The sequence below is a fragment of the Marmota flaviventris genome, unplaced genomic scaffold (assembly GCF_047511675.1).
Source record: "Marmota flaviventris isolate mMarFla1 unplaced genomic scaffold, mMarFla1.hap1 Scaffold_49, whole genome shotgun sequence".
Taxonomy (NCBI): Eukaryota; Metazoa; Chordata; class Mammalia; order Rodentia; family Sciuridae; genus Marmota; species Marmota flaviventris.
The window spans coordinates 1437166-1461661 of NW_027288305.1; the positions used below are offsets into that span (position 1 = coordinate 1437166).

General features: G+C 46.9%; 1 pseudogene; it reads right to left on the reverse strand.

Annotated features, from left to right (window-relative positions):
• Positions 1-6153: 6153 nt before the first annotated feature.
• On the reverse strand, positions 6154-23989 carry LOC139704323 (ruvB-like 1; annotated as a pseudogene).
• Between the last annotated feature and the right edge of the window lie 507 nt (positions 23990-24496).

Sequence of the window (24496 nt, forward strand, 5' to 3'; positions counted from 1 at the left end):
TGCTCTAGTTATAACTTTTTTTAATGGAAAAAGTAGCAGATTTTTATTATCATTATCAATGCCAAACAAGACTTTAAATCAATTAAAATCTTTCATTAAGCATAAAATTACTTTCACATTTGCTACAATCACAGTAAATAGGTTTCTTTGTATAAAGGGACAGTCTTTGGAATTTAAAATATCCCCAACTGAAAGATTACATATTTAAAACTCTGTCTGTTGCTCATATAATAGTGGATTACTCAAATTAAATGTTATACTCTCTTAAATAAGATAAAATGGAAATAATTCACTCATAAGATTTATAAACCATCTTTATTTATAAAATACTATCCTCAGAATTATAATCTCATCAAGCTTCAATTGGAGCAAAATTATAATCACTTAAATAAAAGCACTTACATAAACTAAAAATGAGAACTATATTACTTTTGAAGGCAGATAAAAAAAATTATTGTCAAGTTTCCTGTTGTACTTCTGAATGTTCAGTAGCAGAATCTTTTGAAGGTGGAATCCACCCTGAAGGGAACTCACTTCTACTTTCAGAATGCAGGGGAGAGAGGAAATCCAGCTCTGGGGGGAGATAATGAAGAAAACATCATGGTCCCATTGAGAATGGAGGGGGTGGTGGCCTTGGTTGGAAAATATTCTTGAGATGCTCCATACATGTTTTCTGGAGGAGGTGGAAGAAAAAAAGGTCCTCTTCTCATGAACTTACTCCTTGGATCCATTGGAAACAACGGATGTTTGATATGAGGGAAAGGTAAGAAAGCAAAGCCAGAGTCAGTTGCTTGGATTTCAGCAGGGAGAGATGAATCAGTTTCATTGGAATCACCAAGATCAACTTGGTATCCTTTCTACTGGCTTTCATTTCTGAAGATGAGGCCCATCCAATTAATCCAAGGGCGGCATATTGGAACTTCTGACTTCTGTTTATCAAGATGGTCTACTACCATAATTAGAATAACATCCATCTTGCCTTTGTAGAGGAAGATGTGGCTGGTGGCAGGATCATTATCCTATGGGCCTGTTCCCATGGAGGTGCCAGGGGCCCAGCACCAGAAGGTGCTCTCTGAAGATCACTTCACAAATCACAGCTTGATTCTCTTTTTGAACTGCTGATAAGATGGTCCAGAGGATTCTATGGGCCCCTTGGCCTCTTTCTCCTCCCAATGGCACCAAAGGTGAGAGTATGAGTGGACCCTTCTTTTCTGAATGAGAATGTCTTATTTCACATGAATTTTGACTCAATGGTGAGGAACTATTTGGGGAATTCTGCTGGCAAAGACTGAATATGAAACATCAAGCACAGAAGGATATTTTTCCACAAGTTTAAATTTGAAATCCATTTCAGTTTATTTTTGTCTATTGAGAGCATTTTGTTTCCTTAAATCATTGAGGTATCTTTCAGCATTCTGAGCTGCCAACACATTATCATGTGCTTTTTTTTTCATAGTAAATAAAGTGTGCCTGATAAGAACAAATGGTTCTCTCGAATTCTTCAAGATCTTTGGCTTGCTTTCTATAGGTCTCCAGTGGTTTAATTATATGGCTTATCTTTTCCTCCACTTTGGAATGTTTCTCCTCTTGCTCTACCTGGTAATTTTCTTCTCTTATTAATTTCCTTTGGAGTTTCATTACATTTTCTTGATATAGTTCCATCATGACTTTAAGTTTATGCTAAAGATTCTGATTTTTGACTTTCAAATTCTGTATTTTCTGCTTGCAAAGTGTGCTGTATGTATACACATGGATGTATAACCAATGTGATCCTGCAATCTGTACACGTGGAAAAATGACAATTTATACCCTATCTGAATCAAATGTATGATATGTCAAGATCATTGTAATGTCTTGAACAACTAATAAAAAATAAATAAAAATTTTAAAAAAGAGAATATAAAAAAGATGCTTGTTCTGTCTTAAGATTGTTAATGTTCTATAAGGTCTTCCTTTGTTTTACCTACTTCAGATAATAAAGTAAAAATTTTATTTCTTTCTCTAAGCTTTTAAAAGAGGCATTTAACTTAGCAACATAAACCAGTTTTTAAAGCTCCTTTTGGCTGATCTTCTAAGTGAGCACCAATTTCTGATTCACTTTCCATTTCCAATTCCAAGTTACCACCATCTGTTAGCACTTCTCCAAGCAGAGGAACCCAATCTTTCATCTGCAGCAAGTGTTCATTCAGAGACTTAATGTGATTTTCTTTATTTTTTAAAACTTGTTCTGCATGTACTTTAGAGTGTTCGTGTGCCATTTATTAAGGCAATTCAGTTTTTCTTTTCATACTTCAACTTCTTATAAAAGCTATTTTTGTCTTTCCTGAAGTTGGGGATTTTTATTCAAAGAATTTTTTATTGCTACCGTAACTCCTTTATTTATTTGACATATTCTCAAGGTTGTTTTACTTTCAGGTATTTGTGATTTGAGGAATTTTGATTTATCTACTAGAAACTTAATTTTTTTATATATCCCACTATCAATTCATCCTGTTGAGAATGTTTAGTTTTCTCTTCTTGTAGCTCTTTTTCTAGAAAGAATATTTCATCCTCAGGTTTAGATACAGATCTATCCAGGTTTTTATATATTGCCACCAATTTTTCTGCTTTTATTGACTCTTTCTCCAAAATGGCATCCTTTAAAGATGACTTTAAGCCATATCCACAATATATAAAGAGCTCTTAAAATTCAATAATAAAAGATAACATAATAAAAAAAGGCCAAGGATACAAACAGATATTTCTACAAAGATATACAAATAGCCAATAAAACACAAAAAATGCAGTCTCACTGGCCCTTGGCAAATGCAAATCAAGTGAGAGGCCACCACACACCCACCGGGACATCTACAGTGGACAGTAACAGATGTCAAGTGGCATATGGAAAAACCAAGACCCTCAGACATTCGTGGTAGGAGTATGGCAATAAAGCCATCTTACTGGCAGTTCCTTGGAAGGTCAGAGGTGCTGTGTGACACAGCAGCTCTACCTCTCCACACAGATCCAAAAGAAAGAAACTGCAGTCCCTGCACATCTGCGGCAGCATCACTCCTACAGCCAAACCTCCCAATGGGCTGGGACTGATGAGTGCACAGATCCATGAGCTGGTGAAGGCCCCATGCAGTGGGTGCTCCTCAGCCACGGGGGATTCAAGGGCCTGGAGGACAAGGGTGAATCCTGTCAGTCACACCCCACACAGCCACAGATGGCTAAGGGACAGAAAGCAGCCTCCTACTGCCTGAGGTCAGGGTGATGGATGGGACGCAGCAGCAGAGGGGCTGTGGATGGCTGACAGGGATGGGGGTTGCAGTGTTCTAAAACCGACTATGGTGGCAGCCTTGCGATTTTGTGGACACACTAAGCACCGCTTGAGTTTTCCAGGGTGTAGGAGCTGCATCTCATAGAGGGCTGTTCAAAGCTCCACCTGGGACTAGGCCACAGGCTCCCACTGGGACCAGGCCACACCACTGCCTATGGCCTGGCGCCTATGGCCTGGAGCTAGCCTGGCACGGGAGGCACTGGGCTCCCTCCTTAGCCCCACACAGAAGAAAACGAGGAGGCCAAATCCGCCATCCAGACTCACCACCTAAGACTTTTAAAAAAGACTGGATGCTGCAGAGGCCCACGCCTGTCATCTCAGCAGCTTGGGAGGCTGAGGCAGGAGGATCGTACCTGGAGGCCAGCCTCAGCAAAAGAAAGATGCTAAGTAAGCAGCTCAGTGTGTCTCTGTCTCTAAATGCATTGGGTGGGGGGTGGGCCTTGAAGCCAGGTGCTGCTGGGGTGGACACTTGCTGGCTCTGGCCTGGGCAGGTCCCTGAGTCAGGACAGCCCCACGGGCTCTCAGCATGTCAAGACGTCCCACTGCCCCTGAGGTCCCACGTGCAAAGCCAGGAGAAAAAGCCCTCAGCCAACACTATACCTTCTTCCCCTGTCCCTCATGAGTTCCGGGGTCAGACATGGGTCTGCGGGGCAGGGAGCAGGAAGGTCCCCTTGGGAGCAGCCTGTGGGCAGCAGGTCAGAAGTCGCTGACAATGTGCTCATGTCCCAGATACTCTTCAGCCCCCGCCCCAACCCCATCTTGCCCAGAGCCCTGGGTCCTGGCCCAGTCCAGCATTGGTCACAGCCCAGCCTGCCTCTGGGCTGCATGCTCCCTGGACACCAGGTCACAGCCCCTGCTCCTGGGCTTGGGGGGCAGGGCCATGTCCCTCAGTGCTACTCAACCATGTCCCCGGGACTAGGCACCAGAGTCCTGTTCTGGAGACCATGGGGCTCCATCCCCACAGGCAGGTTCTCGGGCCAGAAAGCTCCTTCCCGTGGAGCTTTCTCTGGGGCTCAGGGTGGACAGAGCAGCACCCTCTGAAGACACCTGCTGGCCAGGCCAGGGACCCTGGGAGGGGGCTGTGAGCAGGGCTCCCCAGCAGGGGGTGCCATGTATCCATGTGGAGCCCTCGGCCAGCCAGGCAGGACCCAGATAGGGGACCCAGTGAGGGGACCCATTGATAGGGACCCAGTGAGGAGATCCAGTATGGGGAACCAGCGAGGGGACTCCTACAGTATCAGGTGGTGGCTGAAGGGCCCCCGGCCCCCAATGCTACTCAGGGTGCCCTGAGCTCCCCCAGCAGCTGGCCAGACTGACACCAGCTGCCCCCAAGCTGCAGGAGGTAGTTTCACCCTGATCTTGTTCAGTCACGTCAGGGGACTTGGGGGGACCACACAATGCTGCCCATGAACCTGGGTCATTCACTCAGATCCCAAGGGCAAGGGAGCACCCAGTGGCAGGGACTCGTGGGTGGCCTGGTGCTGTGGTCCCCTAGCTCCTGAGATGGGGCTTCTCCATTGAGAGCAACTGAATTTCCCACTGTCTGTCACTCAGCAGCCAGTCTGGGCAAATGGGGGGGTCACTTCTGGCTCTAGCCGTCCTGAGACACTTGGACCACAGGGTTCTTTTCTAATTCCTGCCCCAGCATGCATTCTTGGGGACTCGTCCCCATAGCCCTCGGCTGCTGGGGTGGAAGAGGCCCTCCTGCCACCTTTGCTGAGAAGACCCAGGCCCAGCTCCTGTTGAACCAGGAAGACAGAAAACCCTGAGGGCGCCACCTGACCACTGAAGCTGCTGGCATGAGGGGAGGCGGGAGGCCTCCAGCGCAGGGGCCCAGGGAGGAATATCCCCCAGCTGTGGCACAGATAGCAGAGCCACTGTGCTAAAGATGTGTCCACGCCATTCTGCACCAGACCCCCTATCCCCACAGCCTGGAGTAGCTATACTCAAAGGCAGGCTGAGGCCAGGCAGGGGCCAGAGGCCCCACTGTGTCTCCAGGAAGGTCTTACTGTCCTTACTGGTTTTGTTCCTGGAGAGACCTGCGTTCTCCTCAGTGTTTAGAGCAGCTCAACTCACAGTAGACAAGCTACAGAACCAGCCTAGGTTCCCCACAGCAGATGGACGGATAAAGAAACTGTGGTCCCTATACACAGTGGAATATTACTCAGCCATAAAGAAGAATGAAATGATGGCATTTGAAGGTCAATGGATGGAGCTGGAGAGGACTGTGCTGCTTAAGTAAGCCAATTCCAAAACACAAAGGCTGAGTGTCCTCTCTGACATGCAGATGGTGACTCACAATAGGGGAGAAGAGAATAGAATTTAATTGGAAGAGACAAAGGGAAGGGAGGGGAGGGACTGGGGGATGCAGGAAAATAAATGGATGTCACTTTCCCATGTTCACATAAGAACACAACCAGGGACACCCCACAGTAGGGCCAGTCACAGGAATGAAAATCATACCCTGTGTAGATGACATGGCAGGATGCATGCTGCTGTCATGGGGAGCTAAGAAGAACCAATTCAGAGACAAATCTGTGTTCCCACCTATGCCAAGGGACAAGGTGCAATGTCATTCAGTGTCCTCATTGAAGATGAAACGGGCTCTGCTGGCCTCTGGATGCCAGTGTGAGGAACCTGACACTCAGGTCACCAGAGGGGCCCCACCTCCTCAGGCCTTTGCTCCCCAAGGGAATGTCGAGCCTCAGAGGCCCATGGAGACCCTGCCCATCAGGGACATGGCAGCTGCGGCCTTCAGTCCCCCTGCTGTCTCCTCCCAGGGGCAACATGCACTCCCTTCATCCCATCCTGACTTGTGACATCATGGGAGGGGACAGACCCGGGCAGCAGGGACAGCTGGCAGCACCTACCTGATAACACAGTGGCCTCGATTGGAGGCAAAAATCACGATGGGGGCAATGGAAGATTCCAGAGCTCAGTGCAGGGAGTTGAAGCCCTCGATGTCCAGCATGTGCACCTCGTCCACAAACAGCATGCTGGGGACCCTCTCAGCCACGCCCTGGTCGATGCACTTGTTCACCACCTTGTTGACCTCGCCTTGGGCAGGGTCCCAGCCAGTGGGGGAAATGTCACCTGCTCTCTTCTCCACACCTAAATTCAATCAAGACCCAACCCTGCAGCCTGGTTCTCCTACTGGCTCTCTGACCCAAGGCTGGGTACTGGACCCATTCCAGGTTTGGTGTCATCATTTGTAAACAAGAATCATGCCAGTTGTGGTGGCACACGCCTATAACCCCAGCAGCCTGGGAGGTTGAGGCAGGAGAATCACAAATTGGAGGCCAGCCTCCACAACGTGGTAAGGCCCTGAGCAACTCAGTTGAGACCCTGTCTCTGAATAAAATACAGAATAGGGCTGGGGATGGGACTCAGGGTCAAGAGCCCATGAGTTGAATCCCTGAACCCTCATCTAAAAAAAAATAAAACAGGCATCATCGCCCCCAAATGCCACAAAACACCTTTTGTGGAGCTGTGTGGGGCACAATGACCAGGAGCTGCCCCATCAAGCCCTGACCCTGATGCCAAGACACCTCATTTGGGAGCTCCAGGGAGATGTGTTTTCAAATGTGAATTCCCCTCTGCTGCACTCAGTCAAGGAGCTCTTTTGGGGGCCGTGCATGACAATGCTTAGGTTAATGAGCTTTCCATCAAGTGCAGTTAGAATCCTCTCCCCAGGAAACCTGAGCAAGGAGGGTCAGAGCAGGCCCAGCCTTGGCCCCAGAAACATCAGCCCTTACAGAACAGCAGGCCCACCTCAGGTCTCAGCCCTCACCTTCCAAACCAGCGTCCCCTGTCATCAGGATGGAGCTGTTCCCAAAGAACCGGTATCTGAGGCCTGTCCTCGCCCAGAGCCATGATGCATGGCTCTCAAAACCGAATTCAGAGACAGATCTGCTCTTGGCCACTCATGGAGGAGCTTAGGCTGCTGCAATGCCTCAAGGCAACAGTGGATTCATGTTGAACTTACATTTTCAGGGAGTAAAGTGGTAATGGTCCGGAGAAGGACACAAAATTAGGGAAGAGCCAGGCGCGATGGCACATGCCTGTCATTCCAGCAGCCAGAGAGGCTGAGGCACGAGGATCACAAGTTGGAGGCCAGCCTCAGCAACCTAGCAAGGGCCTAAGCAACTCAGCCAGGCCCTGTCTCTAAATAAAAAATAAAAGTGCTGGGACGGGGCTCAGTGGTCGAGGGCCCCCGAGTTCAATCACCGGCATCAAAAAATAAATAAATAAATAAGTCCATAAAGGAGCAAGGGAGACCCACTCCCTGGTGTCAAATTCGGCACCTTTCTGGGACCTCAAGAGAAGCAGATGCTGACCTCTGTGGTGCCAGAGCACACAGTGTGGCCATGGCTTCTAAAGGGAGTGAAGACCCAGAGCCACGCAGTGGGAGGCGCTCAGAGCCAGGAGCTTGTCAGAGAAGGGCTTCAACTTGGCTCCAGGCTTTGGCTTTGCCATGTGTCCTACCTGTGATCTCTGTCTTCTTTGGCTTCATCAATTGGCCCATCATGGACAGGACATCTTGTCCCCCTGTACCTGAGAGGACTTTCTAAGGCAGCTACCAAAGCTCATCCTCCTTCCTCCTGTGGGTCCCTGATGTCATTCAACTTGGAGGCCTGAGGTGGACAGGCCCAGCACACTCCCCTGGAAGGGATGAGGGGCTTCTGAACTCAGAGGGATCCCCTTGAGGTTTCCCCTGACCTGCAAGAATCAAGCAGAGTCGTGTGTGGTGGAACATGTCTTTAAAAATCCTGGCAATTTGGGAGGCTGAGATAGGAGGACCGCAATTTGGAGGCCAGCCTGAGAAACTTAGTGAGGTCCTGAGCAACTCAGCAAGACCCTGTCTCTAAATAAAATATAAAAAGGGCTGCGGATGGGGCTCCATGTGTAAACACCCTGGGGTTTAAGCTTCAGTACAAAACAAAACAAAAAAAACCTCCGGCCAAGAAGGAAGAAACTCCAATCTCAAGAGTCTCTGGCCTCTCCTGGGAAAAGCTCCAAGGGACTAAAAGAAAAACCAGATTCCCAGCAGAAAGCCCGTTCCTGGTGGGGAGGAGGAGGCCCCTTCAGGATGAAGAGCAAACCTGACTCTCTGTCCAGTGGGGCCCAGAGCAGCGCCAGCTGGGAGCTGGAGGATTTGGAGCTCTTGCTCTATAGAGGCCAGAGCCTCCGTGAGGCTGTCTGAAGCCCTGTGAAGGCTCCCGCCAGGAACCCCCAGCCCGGGGTGGAGAGCAGCCCCCAACAGGCTGGCAGGCGGCCAGGGGCAGACAACGCCCAGAGATCAGCGGTGACAGCATCTGGACATTGGGACAAAGGGGCCGAAGCTCATGTCGTGCTCATTGCTGAGCCTCTCAGAGGGCTTTCAGGAGGACAGCACGGCCCTGACAACTGGTTCCCAGCGCCTTGAGCATGTGCTGGCCCAGCAGAGCCTGTCCCTGGGGCCTGGTGTTGGCCACATCCAGGTCATGCAATATCCCATTCTGGATGACCTCCTTCTTCTTGTGCATGTCGCCCTTGGGCAGGGCATGTCCTCATCGGCCTCCAGGGCGAACTCCGTGGCCTCTGCCTTTGCCAGCAGAGCCATGGGGCACCGGGACCACACAGAGCTCAGTGACAGCCAGGTCTCCGCTGCCCACCGAGGGCCCCCAACAGCAACCTCTGCCTATGCCCCACAGCCGGGGGCCGCGCTTTGGCTCCCAGACCCGCCCGGGCCACACCTGAGACTTTCTGGAAGATTCTCTCCCTTTTCATTTCACTCCTGATAAAGGAGCATCCAGGGGACTCACTGGAGCCGGGGTCCCGGGCTTTTCTAGGTGGTGATTTATGGGTGACACGAGGCCTTAGGCTCATCCATGCACCAGAGAGGTGCAGCCACCATGGGACGCAGCAGCAGATAGAGGACGAGCCACCTGGTGCAGTCCCCAGGTTTAGGACTCAGGGAGGGACACCAGGGAGATAAAGGAAAATGGAAGATGCTGCCTGGTGCAGTGGGAAGGGACAAAGGCTATCTGGTCCCTGTCCCCGACAGGGTTTGCATCTTGCACACTCTGCCTGCTTAAGTCATGAGGAGAGGAAGACAGAGAAATCCAAGGTGACTTAGGTAAAGGGACAGCTGCTGACCTTCCCCCACCCACCACCAATGAGCAAAGTGACACCCTAGTTACCCAGTTGTCCCCCTAGCAGACCCTCATGTGTAACACTGTCCCCGGGGAGCATACCTTCACAGCCCAGATGTTGGCCTCCATGTAGATGACGTCATTGGCCTCCACTCGCTCCTTCTGCAGACTTTAAAAAATGCTGGAGTTCAGCTAAAACCAAACCAAACCAGACAAAGGGGGACTCAGACCACCATGATGCATGTTCCAGTTCCTCCTGACCCCGAGGGAAGGCACCTTTCTGGAAGAGACCTGAGAGGCCAGGCACAGCAGTGCACACCTGTCATCCCAGGGACTCGGAGGCTGAGGCAGGAGGATCGCCAAGTTGGAGGCCAGCCTCAGCAACTTAGCAATGGGAGACTCTCTCTCAAAACAATACAAATCAAAATAAAAAGGGCAGGCTTCTGGCTCCCTGCTTAAGCGCTACGGGTTCAGTTCACAGGACTAAACATTCATGGGAACGAGGTCCCTTGGAAGGTCATGACAATATTCTAGAATTAAGATGGATAGTGTAAACAATGTCATGCATCAAAATCCTGTGTGCTACACAAACTTAAAATGGGTGGATCATGTTCACAACTGCACCCCAAGAGAGCTGCCAGAAGCTCAACAGGACCTGGCCTCTTTGGCCTCGTTGGGGCACTGGCAAACAGGAGCAGGATTGGGGAGTCCCTAGGCAAAAAATTCATAAGCCTCCTTCAAACTCAGACACTTCACAACTCCACACAACACACCTGAGGTCCTTCTGTCCCAGTATCTCATCCATGTGGAAAAACTGCCCAGAAGGACATGAGTTTTGGGGGGGCTGGGGGTACCAGGGATTGGGCTCAGGGGCCCTCAACCACCAAGCCCCATCCCCAGCCCTGTTTGGCATTTTATTTAGAGTCAGGGTCTCCCTGAGTTGCTTAGGGCCTTGCTTTGGCTGAGGCTGGCTTTGAACTTGCGATCCTCCTGCCTCAGCCTCCCAAGCTGCTGGGATCAGAGGTGGGTAGCACCTTTGTTTTGGAAGACAATTTTCCTCTTCTCTGTTAGGCTCATTTCTTTGAGAAGCTGGTCGAAGCAGAGTGATGGATGGCTCAAATTTCCACTGTGTTTCTGTGTCCTCTCTCCTACAGGGAAGAGGACAATTTTTCTCTTTTCACCTCAGGCACTTTTATTCGGTTGATTTTCCAGAAGAACTTTCTCAAGGTGTTATTCTTGAGAAGGGGCCACCTTCTCAGAACCTCATTAATCCAGGATGGACAGGATGTGATGAGGGATTAAAGAGATAAAGACAGGTTGTGGAGCCAAGCTCCTGAGATGAAGGCCCCATTAGGAAACAGAAAAATAGCCCTTGGAAGAAGTGACATTTTCATGATCTCCATAAAGCTGTGACCAAGAAACTACCTCAGAGGATCAAAGAATCATCAAGTTATAAAAGGGGGAAAGATGGAGAGATTCTATGGTGGATGGAGAGTGGTCTAGAGATGAGAAACTGAGCCCCAGAGAGCTCAGAGGACTCTCAGGGGTCACCCAGCACCAGAGGACTCACAATCACCCTGGCCCTCAGCCAGCACTGGACACAGGATGACTGTGGAGCCTCTTTCTGAGCCTGAAGACTTGATCTGGAAAACAGGGGAAATGAGATTCTTGGCACCTGCACACACGGGCACACAGCTGTGATGAGCCACAGGTAAAACACCTCCCCAAGCTCACAGCAGGGGACCTGGCCATGCAGCAGGGGAGGTACAGAGCTAGTGTGAGTCAGTCATAACACAGTGGATGAGTAAAAACATTATGAAAAAGAAAGAAAAAAGAAAACAAAATTATGTCCATTTAGACTTTTTGGGGAGGTGAGGGGGCAGTTTGGGGATTTGAACCCAGGGGTGACTTATACCTGAGCCACACCCCCAGCCCATTTTGTATTTTATTTAGAGACAGGCTCTCACTGAGTTGCTCAGGGCCTTGACTAAGTTGATGAGGCTGATCTCCAACTTGTGATCCTCCTGCCTCAGCCTCCTGAGGGGCTGGGATGACAGGCATGCTCCACTGTACCTGGCTGGCCAATGGTTGTCATTTGGGGGATGAGATGGCATTAACAATTTCTTGACTTAACCACACAACTCACAGAAGCAATGAAAAAAGAAAGACCTACCTTATGAAGGGACCTATGTCCTAGTCCTTACGAGGTGTCCCTTTATACTACACGGTGTTATCCTGAGTGTCCCATATGGCATCAACAGTGCAGAGGCCAAGGAAAGGGGGACACAGAGGTCACACCACCTGCCTGTGCCACAGTGCTGAGGACAGCGCTCAGGACAGACTCCCCTTGAGCTGTGTGGTGCCCTTGGCTGTCTTGAGCCCTATGATCACGTGGCTGATGGTCTTGCCATGGGGTTCTCGGTCTCACATGACGTCAGCTCCATCACCTTCCCCTCATAGACCTCCTTGGCCTCCTTTATCCACAGCCTTGGAAGGGATGGCCGATGGGTACATGGTGAGAAGTGGGACCATCCTTCTCTTCACATACATCTCCTCCTCACCAACAACATTCTTACCTCAAACTGCCACAGCACAAGAACTGACAAGTCACCTTACAGTACAACCCAGTGACAACATCATGGGTGGAGAGCAACTCTTCTGGGAGCGGTGACACAGGCCTGTCATTCCAGCTCAGGAGGCCAAGGCAGGAGGATTGTAAGCTGGAGGCCAGCCTCAGCAACTCAGTGAGGCCCTGATCAACTCAGGGAAACCCTGTCTCCAAATAAATTCAAAACAGGGCTGGGAGGTGGCTCCGTGGTTAGGATCCCCGGGTTCAATCCCTGGTGCCCCTCCTCAAAAAAAAAAAAAAAAAAGGGTCGCTGTTCTCCCAACAAATGGGGAGGCCACAGAAGACTTCTGCTGGCAGGTGGCCATCAGGATCCCTGTGAGCTGATATGGAAATATCCCAAAGGCAGAGACACACAGCCACATGATCAGACACTCAGGCCACTTCCCTCGGTTCAAGGGGTGCTGGGAGCAACCACTAAATATGAAATCAAGTACTCTTTACTTATTAAGTTCCATAAGGTAATATATTTAAACATTATGTGTGTTTTCATAAATTGGTAAATGGAAAAATGTTTAATATTGCTTTGTGTCTGTGTCTTTGCTGAAATAAGGTTACTAAGTGTTAAGATTCTATCGTGTAGTTTATATACAAAGAGTAGAAAAATTTTCAGTTGGGTTTCAATTATAGTATTATAGTATCATAAAAACATGAAAGTCTTTCATCTTATTAAAGTGGAGTAATTTGTCTAAATCAGAAATTTTATAAGAGTTGTTTCAAAATGTGAATTTATAAAAAGGGTTAACGGTTAAAAAAGAGATAGAAAAAGATTCAAGATGTGGAAATATATTTTAATATAAAAGGTTAAAGGAAAAAGAAATGTTTCTAGATGAGATAATCTCTGTGTGGTAATGTAAAAAGTTGTAAAATGCCGTTTAAAAAGATTTTGAGGAAACTAGACTTACTTTAAAAGCTTGAGAAAGGAAGAAAGAAGAAAAAGGTATTTGTACATGGCAGATTGAGACAAAGCTTCTCAATGGAGTTAAAAAAAAAGCCTTTGGTTGATGGGCAGCCATGTAAACTAACATTGAAGCGATTTAAACAAAATCTAAGCCTCGTTTAAAAGAGTGAAGTTGTAGGTGGTGAAAAAGTACATTTAAAAGTACAGTATAGATGATAATTAAAAGGCCTTAAAAGGTTAAATTAAAGGTGGTTAAAATGCCTTCATGATGGAGGAAAGAAGCTTAGTTAATCTTAAAGGCATTGCTTAAAAAAAATGAGAAAATAATAGGATAAACGATAATTAGATAAAGAAGATTAAAAATTTAAAGTGAAAAACTTTAAAGACAGAAGTATAGAAAGTTAAAAAGAAAAAAAGATAAAGAAGATGTATAAAGATAGAAAAGATGTAGGAAGACAAGAATTTTAAACCCACAAAATAGGAAGAAAAAAAAACTAGGAGGAAAATAAGCAACTAAGGGTAAAAATACAAACCTTAGGGGAAAAAAAAACTAGAAGATAGAAATAAGATAAAAAATGGTTGAAAATATCAAGTAAGGTATTACAGATAGAAAATGCAAAAAGCTAAGACAACTATTAGATACAGACATACTTATTAAAGCAAAAAGAGGGAATTGAAAAGGGGTATATATCCCCCATAGATAAACTTAAAATAACCCTTTTTACTCTAAACTTTTTAAATTTGGATTCATCAGGACTTAGTGCTGCAGAAAGACATATGTATCCAAAAAATGTACATAAGCCTAAAGTACTTTGGAAAGATATTCTAACAGGACAATGGAAAGGTCCTGACCCAGTGATTGTCTGGAGTCGGGGGTCTGTTTGTGTTTTTCCACAGGGAGAACAGCAGCCCATTTGGATTCCAGAGAGATTAACTAAAACAGTCTCTACAGATCGAAAAGAAGATGATTTGACTCAAATCCATAACAGCTGATATCCAGAACTCCAGCTTGGCCATTCTTACATCTGCAACAGTGATTAACCAGGATGCTTTTTTCAATAGCTATTTTATTATTGCATTTTCCACATCATAAGGTTCTATTTTTATTTTTTGAGCTCATACAAACCTAGGTTAATGTTTTTCTGATCAGTTTTATTTTTTGACTGTGGAGTTTTTAAACATTGCAATGGAGATTTCACCTAGGTAAAGCTACAAGGCCTTTACTATTTTCTTATGTGTTGTACGTTTGTGTATACTCTTGTGTTTTGTGTTGTATGTCTGTATGTGCGTATGTCCATATTTCTTATATGAGGAGCGCTCATGAAAAAATGGATCCGAATTATTATTATTTTTAATCACGTGATTTAAATGGTTTAATTTAAATTAGGTAAACAGCTGTTAAGGATTGTTTTTAAAGGTGGTTAACAGATCTGTTTGTTTACTAGTTTAAATTAGGTAAAAGGCTGTTAAGGATTGTTTTTAAAGTAGGTTAACAGATCTGTTTGTTTACTTTCACCTTTCCTTTTCATTATATTTAATAATTCTTTTCAGGATAATGTCTTTTTAGCATCATTGCCAGAATTCCCATCTCCATCCCAGTGCCGGTGAAGACAGCTTCTATGATAGCTATCACAGTAAGCTGTATAAACTGATGCATCAGTGAATATAACTCAACAAGTAATGCTCAATCAAGGAGTCAACTTACTTTGGGAGGAAATGGATTTTGGGAGGAAATGGATATATTGATAGATTCCTCTGCTTTGAACTGCTTGCAGAACTTGCCTGGACTATGTAACTATCGTTTGGTGCAGTGAATTGTGGTAATGCTGGCATATCTTTGCTGATGGTGTCACTAGTGATGCAATTTTTATTTCCTTGCCAGCGCACCCCATGTTAATTGTGGTAGTGCTGACATATCTTTGCTGATGGTGTCACCAGTGATGCAATTTTTTCCCAAGGAGCCGTCAATTGGCTTGGTGTCGTGGCATTTCTGTATCCTCCTCCCTTCTGCTAGTGATGGTCTAAAATTTGGGGGCCAATGGCTTATGCTGGACCGGTAGTCAGTGACGGGTATGATCCAATTACAGTGGTATCAACCTAAGACAGGAGGCTGATGCCTAAAGGTCAGTTTTCCGATGACGGGTAAGAACCATATGTTGAATTGGACAACCTACCAGGCACGGTCCATAAGCCACATTAACCTCACTCCCCCACTGGCACCAAGGCCAAATTTGGGGGCCAACAGAGGTGAGGCAAAGAACCTCACCCCCCCACTGGTGCATAGACCTATCCACAAGTATGGCTGTATGCTGGACCGGTAGTCAGTGACGGGTATGATTCAATTGCAGTGGTATCAGCCTAAGACAGGAGGCTGACGCCTAAAGGTCAGTTTTCCGATGACGGGTAAGAACCATATGTTGAATTGGACAACCTACCAGGCACGGTCCTTAAGCCACATTGCTTGTTGTTTAATTAATCAGAAGGGGGGAGATGCTGGGAGCCATTAGCCAAGTAGGTATGACAATTTCCTTGCCAGCGTACCCCCTGTTGCTGACATGTTGCAGCGACATTGAATGTAGGTGACCTTGCTCAAGGACCAAGGCAGATTAGGGTGTTCCCGGTTTTAAGATAATCGTGTTTAGGGCGTTCCCAGTTTAGGTTCCAGGTTTAAGGTTTAAGATTATTCCTCCTGGGAATAGGGCGTATCCTGCTGCCTGAGTTCCCCTTGAGTTCTCACGGGATTTAGACAGTATTCTTTTGGAGGTAGAAGCCCAGTGGGTGTGGATTTGGGCAGAGAACGTGGATTTGGGCAGAGAACGTGGATTTCCCCAGAACGTGATGGTAGACGGCTGGTGTGAGTTCGGGAATAAAGAGTTGCTGTTTGAATCTACAAGCTGTGTGGTGGCTCGTGATTGTGTGCCCAGCCAGACTGTGGCAAAGGGGGGCATTATCTTATCACCCTATCCCTTGCCTTCTCTTCTCCAGAAACCCAACCAGGACAAGGACACTCAAGACTGGAAGCTAAGGGCCAGCTCTCCTCTGCCTGTGATCCACCTGAGAGCCTATAAGTGGGGCTTGTGGAAAACATCCAACAGGATAGCCACATTCTGTGTTTGATGAACCAAATTCACAGCTCCTGAACCCCAAAACAAGCTTCCCAAACAAAGCCCAAAGCAGCTGTGCACACCTCGAGTCCAAGTAGCTGCAGAGGCTGAGGCTGGAGGATCATGGGTTAGAGGCCAGCCTCCACAACACTGAGTCCCTGAGCAACTCAGGGAGACTCTGTCTCTAAATCAATGCAAAATAAGGCTGGGGACAGTGCTCAGGGGTCGACGGCCCCTGGGTTAAATCCCTGGTACAAAAAAAAGAAATTTTCCAGACAACATGAAGGTATCAGAAAACTCTATCAAGCTTGGAAAATTCTGGGCTTTTAAGCCTACTTTGATTTTTTTAATAGAACCATTTCTATTTTGCAAAGAGGAAATTCCTCCAAATGGAATGCCTGCCCATACTCACTGTGAGGGGACAGTGACATTAAATTTCTCCAGGAGAGGAAGAAAGGCATCCCCAACTCTCAGCCACTCATATTTGTCTAGAAGTTTCTTGGTGGTGACAAGTAGACAGAGGAAGGCCCAGTGGACCATGGGCCCAGCTTTTGGCCAAGAGAGAGGCTGTGGGCGCTGTGTCTGGCCAAGACAGCACAAAGGACACAGGTTTCATCTGCTGGCTCAGGTTTCTAAGTCCCTGACAGGGACTTTATCACATCAAGGAAGTGGCACAGACGGGGACAGATGACCCTCTCTCCCTCTCTCTGCAGCTTTGCAGGAATTCAAAGATGTGGGAAAAGCAGGCTTCTGTCTGAGGGGACACCACAGCTTGCCCTTTATTCTGTGGTAGGATCTAGAAATTTCTCCTCACCTGCTGCCACCAAAAGCCCTGCTGTGTCCCCCACCACACCACTCCAGGGGCCACTCCCACCAAATGTGCCTGGTGACCTCTACTTTTTCAAATTTTAAAGCATTTCAGTTCCCACTGAGCCACTGAAATACAAGCAACTGTGTGAAGGCCAGTTTTATCAGGTTTTTGTCTCACAAAAATGGGGGTTTTAAATTTTTTTTTAAGTTGTAGATAGACATAATTTCTTTATTTTTTTTAATTATTTTTATATGGTGCTGAGGATGCAACCCAGGGCATCACACATGCTAGGTGGGTGCTCTACCACTGAGCCCCTGACCCATCCCAGAAAAATGGTGTTTTTTAAATTTAAGTTCTTAAAATATTAATATCCAGGTATTTGAAAGGTAGTAATATCTTACTTGTCACATATTTTTCTTGGTTCCTTTTTGTACCAGGAATGGAATTCAGGGGCCCTGAACCCTGGAGCACCATCCCCAGCCCCTTTTATATTTTATTTAGAGACAAGGTCTCACTTAGTTGCTCAGGGTCTGGCTAAGTTTCTGAGGCTGGCCTCCAACTTGCTATCCTGCTGCCTCATCCTTCTGAGCTGTTGGAATATTGTTCATATGTTTAACTTATGAGTTGAATAAAATCACTGGCACATGTTTAAATAAGGAAAAGTAATCCAGGCACCATAGCACACATCTGTAGCCATAGTTACTCAGCATACTGAGGCAAGAGGATGGTTTGAACCCAGGAGTTCCAGGATTGCCTGGGAAACATAGTGAGATCCTGAAAAATAGGACATGAAAAGGGAAAATAAAAGAAGATATGAAGAAATAAAAAACAATAGAGAGAAAATTTTTAAACATAAAACCCAGTTGTATACATGTATAATCCCAGCATCTCAGGAGGCTGAGGCAGGAGGATCGAGAGTTGGAGGCCAGCTTCGGAAACTTGGCGAGACACTGTCTCTAAATAAAATATTAAAAGGGCTGGGGAAAGGGCTCAGGGGTGAAGTGCCCCTGGGTTCAATTCCTGGTACCAAAAAATAAAAATAAAAAGCCTAAGTTCAATGTGACAAAAAGCTTAGCTTCTAGACACAAGTTCAGAATTAGAACTCTTCAGTTCAGCATTAGTGTCACACAGGGGCTAGGGGTGGCTCAGCAGCCATGGTCTCAAAAGGAGAGAGAGAGAGAGAGAGAGAGAGAGAGAGAGAGAGAGAGAGAGAGAGAGAGCCTGCCCCATAGTTGAGTGCTTACAGGGACCTGCTGGGGAAGATCAAAGGCAGAGCCAGTCCCACAAAGGGGAACCGCAGGAAGATAGAGTGCCAGCCACGGGGGTACCAGGTGGCTGTGGGGGGTGAAACAGGGTCCCATGATGTCTCCCCACTTCCAAATGCTGCACCCTCCTACTGCGTTTTCTTTCCTTCAGCATTAAATCAAAAGTTCCCCAAGTAGACTGCTTAGTCTTTTTATTTATTTATTATTTGTTTGGGTACCAGGGATGGAATCCAGGGGCCTTCGACCATTGAGCCCTGTCCCCAGCCCTTTTTATATTTTATTTAGAGGCAGAGTCTTGCTGAGTTGCTCAGGGCCTCAGTAAGTTGCTGAGGCTGGCCTCCAAATTGTGTTCCTTTTACCTCATCCCCCTAAGCTGCTTGGATGGCTAGCTACTCTTGCCTGTCTTGTCAACAGCACCAAAAGAACATGAGCATTTTTAAGATGAAAGGATTCAAAGCACCGGAGAAGCAACAGCCATCTTTCACACTGATGTGATACTCACCAATAGCCCTGCGGAAGTTCTCCATCAGCACCTCTGTCTTCTTGATCTTCATGAAGTAAATTTTGCTCCCCACCAAGGAGCAGAAAGGCACCTTACTCCCCAGCTCCTGTGCAATCGCCAGAGAAAGGGCTGTCTACAGAGGCAAGAAAGGAAAGGTTTTCATTTTACAGTCTTGAAAACATAATTTAAACCCATCTATAAAAATATTTATTCAAGAGGCTGAACATGGTATTGCACACTTGTGATTCCTGAGACTCAGGAGGCTGAGGCAGAAGGATGGCAAGGTGGAGGCCAGCCTCAGCCACTTATCAATACCCTGGGCAACTCAGTGATACCCTGTCTCTAAATAAAATATATAAGTTTGGGGAATGGGGCTCAGGTGTTAAGTGCCCCTTGGTTCAATCCCTGGGACCAAAATAAATAAATAAATAAACAACACTAACAAATCAGGAAGGATTTATTACATGACCTTTATTTTATGTTAAAAGGCCAGAAAATAATGGATAATACATGAGGCCAAATCTGTAAGCGGTGGCTTGGTCTGCACAAGCTCCCCCTGACAGTGCCCTGTGGTCAATTATAAATTGATGCTCAGTAACATAACTTTGGTTGGCAGATGCTAAAGAGAACCTGGTGAAACAGACATGTCATCAAATACCAAGTTTTAGAAAGCATATGCTCTCAAGTGGGTCCACGACTGGGAAATGCCATGGCCTCTGAGTGCCATTTCATCCTCCCTCATCTCTGAAATAAGAATGAGGTCAGACCCTAGGTGTGTAGGCCAAGCAGAGCCTCCTGAGATGCTGAGGGCCTCACTAAGTTGCTGAGGCTGGCCTCCAACATTAGATCCTCCTGCCTCAGCCTCCCAAGCTGCTGGAACAAGGCCAACTGAAGCTACTGCTTCAAAGATGGACCAGGGAAGGCTCCTCTTTTCAATGCCCGTTTGGTTTCAGCTCTGAGCAGCCGACATGGGGGATGATCAGCGAATGCTGTCAGGAAAAATCCACTAGCCCATGGGGCAGAGGTTGGTTCTAGTTCTGATCTTCTCCCTGTTTTCTAGGGTGGTCTTGAGCACACAATAGTGCTAATGCTGGACAGCCTCATCTGGCGAACTAAAATACTGTTTAGATTACAAGAAGCCAACAAGCTGCCCACAGGATGGTTTGATTGGGACCACGTAGTTTTATATGTGCCTTTAAACTTGGCTTTGGGGGGGGGGATTGAACGCAGGGGCCCTCAACCCCTGAGCCCCATCCCCAGCCCTATTGTGTATTTTATTTAGAGACAGGGTCTCCCTGAGTTTCTGAGGGCCTCGCTTCTGCTGAGGCTGGCCTCAAACTCGCTATCCTCCTGCCTCAGCAACCCAAGCCAGCCACTGGGATTAAAGGCATGTTCCACCGTGCATGGCTCTTGCCATTTTTTGAACCCTAGGAACTTTCCTGTTAAAATCCAACTATTTGGTTTCTGTTGAGAAACCAGGTCTGGACACAGTGGCCCTCTTTTAGTGAAAGGGCACCACATCCTTGGGCTTGAGCAAGTCACTTTGCTTACCTCGCTGCCCGAATGCTTAGGCACCTGAGTTGGCAAGCCCAAAGCATGTGTTCTAATAGCAAAGGGAAAATGAACACAGAGGGATGCGATTCCAACACCATGAGGCCCAGGGGAGGCCACAGGTGGCAGTGCTCATCTGTTTTATTTTGATGTTCCTGGGAATGGAACCCAGAGCCTTGTATGTGCCAGGTAGCTGTTCCACCACTGAGCCTCAGGCCCAGCTTTTCTTATTTAGAGACAGGGTCTCACTGAGCTGCTGAGACTGGCATCCACATTGAGATCATCCTGCCTCAGCCTCCCATGTTGCTGGGTTTACAGTTGTGAGCCACTGTGCCTGACTCTTCCCTGTTCTTTCACAGCCCCCAACTCCCCATTCTCAGTTTCCAGTGTCAAAGACAGTGCCCACTAGCCACTGAACAGCATCCCTGCCTCCTTCCACCTAATACTGAAGGGGTGACCATTACCCTTCCATTCAAATAGAAACAATACTTGGTTAAGAATGGCTCCTTTTCTGTCCAGCTTTCTCCAATTAAAAGCTCATGGAAGGGGCTGGGCTGGGGCTGGGGCTCAGTGGTGGAGCACCCGCCTAGCATGTGCAGGGCCCTGGGTTTCTTCCTCCATGTGACATAATAATAAATAAATAAAACAAAGGTATTCTGTCCAACTACAACTAAAAAACTATATTATAAAAAAGAAACTCATGGAAGAAAGGCACATATACCTACCCTTTCCTATGGAGCTCTTTATATCTCACTGATCTTTCCATAGCCTGTCATCTTGAAAGTCTAACTTGTATTTTTTTAATATTTTAATATTATCAGGCCTCCCAGCTGATCAATCACTACCCACCAAGACACATCCCAGACCTTTATGTTGTTTATTTTTGAACAGGGTTGCATTATTCATATTTATTTTTAATTTTTTTTTTCTTCGAAACAAGTTTAATTTTGTTCCAGCCCTAAATTGGGGGAAGAACTTAAATCTTAAAAAATTCTCAAAAATCAAGCCATTATAAAGTTAAGCACCCCTCCCCTTAGCAATAAATATTGAACTGATATAGGTGACGGAATTAATATAACTGATTTAGGTGTAGATGGACACAACACAATGCTTTTATCTTTATGTGGTGCTGAGGATCAAACCCGGGTCCTGTCCATGCTCTGCGAGCCCTCTACCACTGAGCCACAATCCCAGCCTGCTAACTTGTATTTTATGGATTAAGAAACTGAGAGCTGGGTGTGGGGGTGCACTCCTGTCATCCCAGCAGCTTGGGAGGCTGAGGTGGGAGGATGGCTAGTTGGAGGCCAGGCTCAGCAACCTAGCAAGGCCCTGAGTAACTCAGCAAGACCCTGTCTCTAAAATAAATACAAAAATGGCTGGAGATGGGGCTCAGGGGTTAAGCACCTGAGTTTGATCCCTGGAAGCCCCCCCAAAAAAATAGGAGAGTCTTTTCTCTGTTTTTTGGGTACAGCCTTGCAGTGCAGGTTTTTTGGCAGCATCGCTGGCCACTAACACTGGAGTCCCCCCATCATGTTTTGAAAACCACAAGAGACGACTCTCCAGATAGTGGCAAAGATCTTCTGGAGGGCAAAACCAGCCCAGGTTGAAAATCACTTCAGAGCTAATCTCACCTAGCTGGACTTCCAGAAAGAGCACACAGAGAACAGGAACAGGCCACAGCTCAGGGGTTCAGAGCTGGCGACTGTCCACACCAACGACACCAAACAGTGAGTCTCAGAAAGCCCTGTGTACATTAAGAAAGGGAAATCAGGGGAGGGCGCCCTATCCAAAAGTACCTCCAAAACATCCAGAAAGGAAGGTTCCAACCCTGAAAATCAGACTTCTTAAGAGCAACACTGGAAGACAAAAAGTACCAAATAACACTGAGTAAAACAGCACTGAAGGAAACAGCTATCATGCTGGTGCTGTGGCGCAGGCCTGTCATCCCAGCAGCTCAGGAGGCTGAGGCAGGAGGATCAAGAGTTGGAGGCCAGCCTCAGCAAAAGTGAAGCCCTAAGCAACTAAGTGAGACCCTGTCTCTAAATAAAATGTAAAAAGGACTGAGGATGGGGCTCAGGAGTCGAGAGCTCCTGGGTTCAATTCCTGGGGTTCAATTCTTGGTAATGCCCCCCCCAAAAAATGGAAGACGACTTGGACAAGCTAATGTTCCTGTAAGTGCACACTGTATGGCATTCCAGCCTCAAAAATTTTCCCCCAGATACAGGACTTCTTCATCCACCATCAGACACCACAAAACACACCCTGGCAACTCCATATGTACAACTTCAAAATTAGAATTCAAGCTTTTTTCACAGATGATTGTGTTTCTGCTTCTGAAAGGTCAAGTGGCCTGCCCCAGGCCTCCCAGCTGATCAATCAATACCCACCAAGATGTAGCCCAGACCTTTATGTTGTTTATTTTTGAACAGGGTCACATTAAGTCACTTAGAGCCTGGTGAAACTGCTGAGGCTGGCCTCCAACATGTGATCCTCCTGTCTTAGCCTCCAGAGTCACTGAGATGACAGGCAGGGGCCACCACCCCTTGTAAGAGCCCACTTCTTTACATACAAGAGTGCAGGCTCCTACTCTCCTGTGCCAAGAGGCCCTTCCAGAGAACAAGCCATGCCCAGACCAGGAGCTCTGGGAAGCCTGAGGATCTGGCCAATCCCCTTGCAGATCCCAACAAGCTCCACCATGTGTCCTCTTTTGTCCCCTGGAAAGCCCAAATCGGGGGGAATTATCAAACCCTCTGCCCAATTCCAGCATTTATAATCAGTCAGCAGTTTGAAGCTCAGACTCAACTGAGCCATTTTGTGCCATCAGGAGACTTCCTGTTTCTCTGCCCAGAAAACACTAGAAGCCCCTTGAAGATCAAAATTGTGTTTCTGTTATTTGTCAATCATGCACGTAGCCAAAATAGTGGTGGGCAAATTTCGCATTCAAAAAAATACTGGCTGACTCATTTTCCCCCTCCAAAAATGTGCCACAGAAGATTTTTAAATATTTTTTTAATTGTGCATGGACATAATATCTTTGTTTCATTTTTTTAATATTTATTTTTTAGTTGCAGTTGGACACAATACTTTTATTTCACTTATTTATTTTTATGTGGTGCTGAGGATCGAACCCAGGGTCCTGCACATGCGAGGCGAGCACTCTACCACTGAGCCACAGCCACAGCCTGTCACAATTTTTTACGAGGCCCTGGACCAACAGAAATGGATTTTCAGTTGGGCGCGGTGGTGCATGCCTATAATCCTACCACTCAGGAGGCTGAGGCAGGAGGATCACGAGTTGGAGGCCAGCCTCAGCAACATAGCAATACCCCCAGCAACTTTAGCAAGACCCTGGCTCTAAATAAACTACAATCATGGGAAGTGACTCAGTGTTGATTGCCCCCAAGTTCAATAACTGGTTAAAAAAAAAAAAAAAGAAGAAGAGAAAAGAAAAGGAAAAGAGATACATTTCCCAAGCAAAGGAGACTTGAAAGAGTTCAAGGACCATCCCAGAGACCAGACCCCTCTTAGGACTTTCCCCTCCCTCTGACCAGGATGATTTTCATTCTAGAAGTATGAGTTGAGATCAGATTCCTTTCTTAAACACACATGTGACCCACGTCGCTAAACAAAGACTAGTTAAGATGCATATTCCAACTGGCTTCAACGTGAGAATCGTCCTCTTGGGCAGCAGAAATCAACGAGAACACAAGCACCTTTCCAGTTCCCAGGGGTCCGGCCCACAGCAAGGCTCTTCCTGCCATTTTCCTGCTTTCAATTAATTCTTCTATGATGTCACATGCCTGCAGCACAGAGGGGAGAAATGGTCACTATTACTGTGTTTCAGTGGGGAAAAAAATGCAGTCCCTGGTCCAAACAATTCACAGACTCGTCCAACCAACCCTGAGAGCCAGCACCCTCCAGGCACAGCTCTGGGTGCCCAGACAGTGGAGGTGAGAGAGGAAAGTCTGCTGGGCACAGTGGCCCACACCTGTGATCCCAGGGACTCGGGAGGCTGAGGCAGGAGGATCTCAGTTCAAAACCAGCCTCAGACAAAGTGAGGCCCTAAGCAACTCAGAGAGACCCTGTCTCTAAATAAAATGCAAAATAGGTCTGGGGAGGGGCTCAGGGGTTTAGGGCTGGGGAGGGGCTCAGGGGTTTAGGGCTCCCCCCGCCCTCCAAAAAAGACATAGACAAGAAACCAGAGGCTTTTCTTTGGCCCTTTCTGTTACTAGGAGGTTCCAAGGCCACAGTCACAAGCTCATATAAATTGCAGGTTTCTGTAG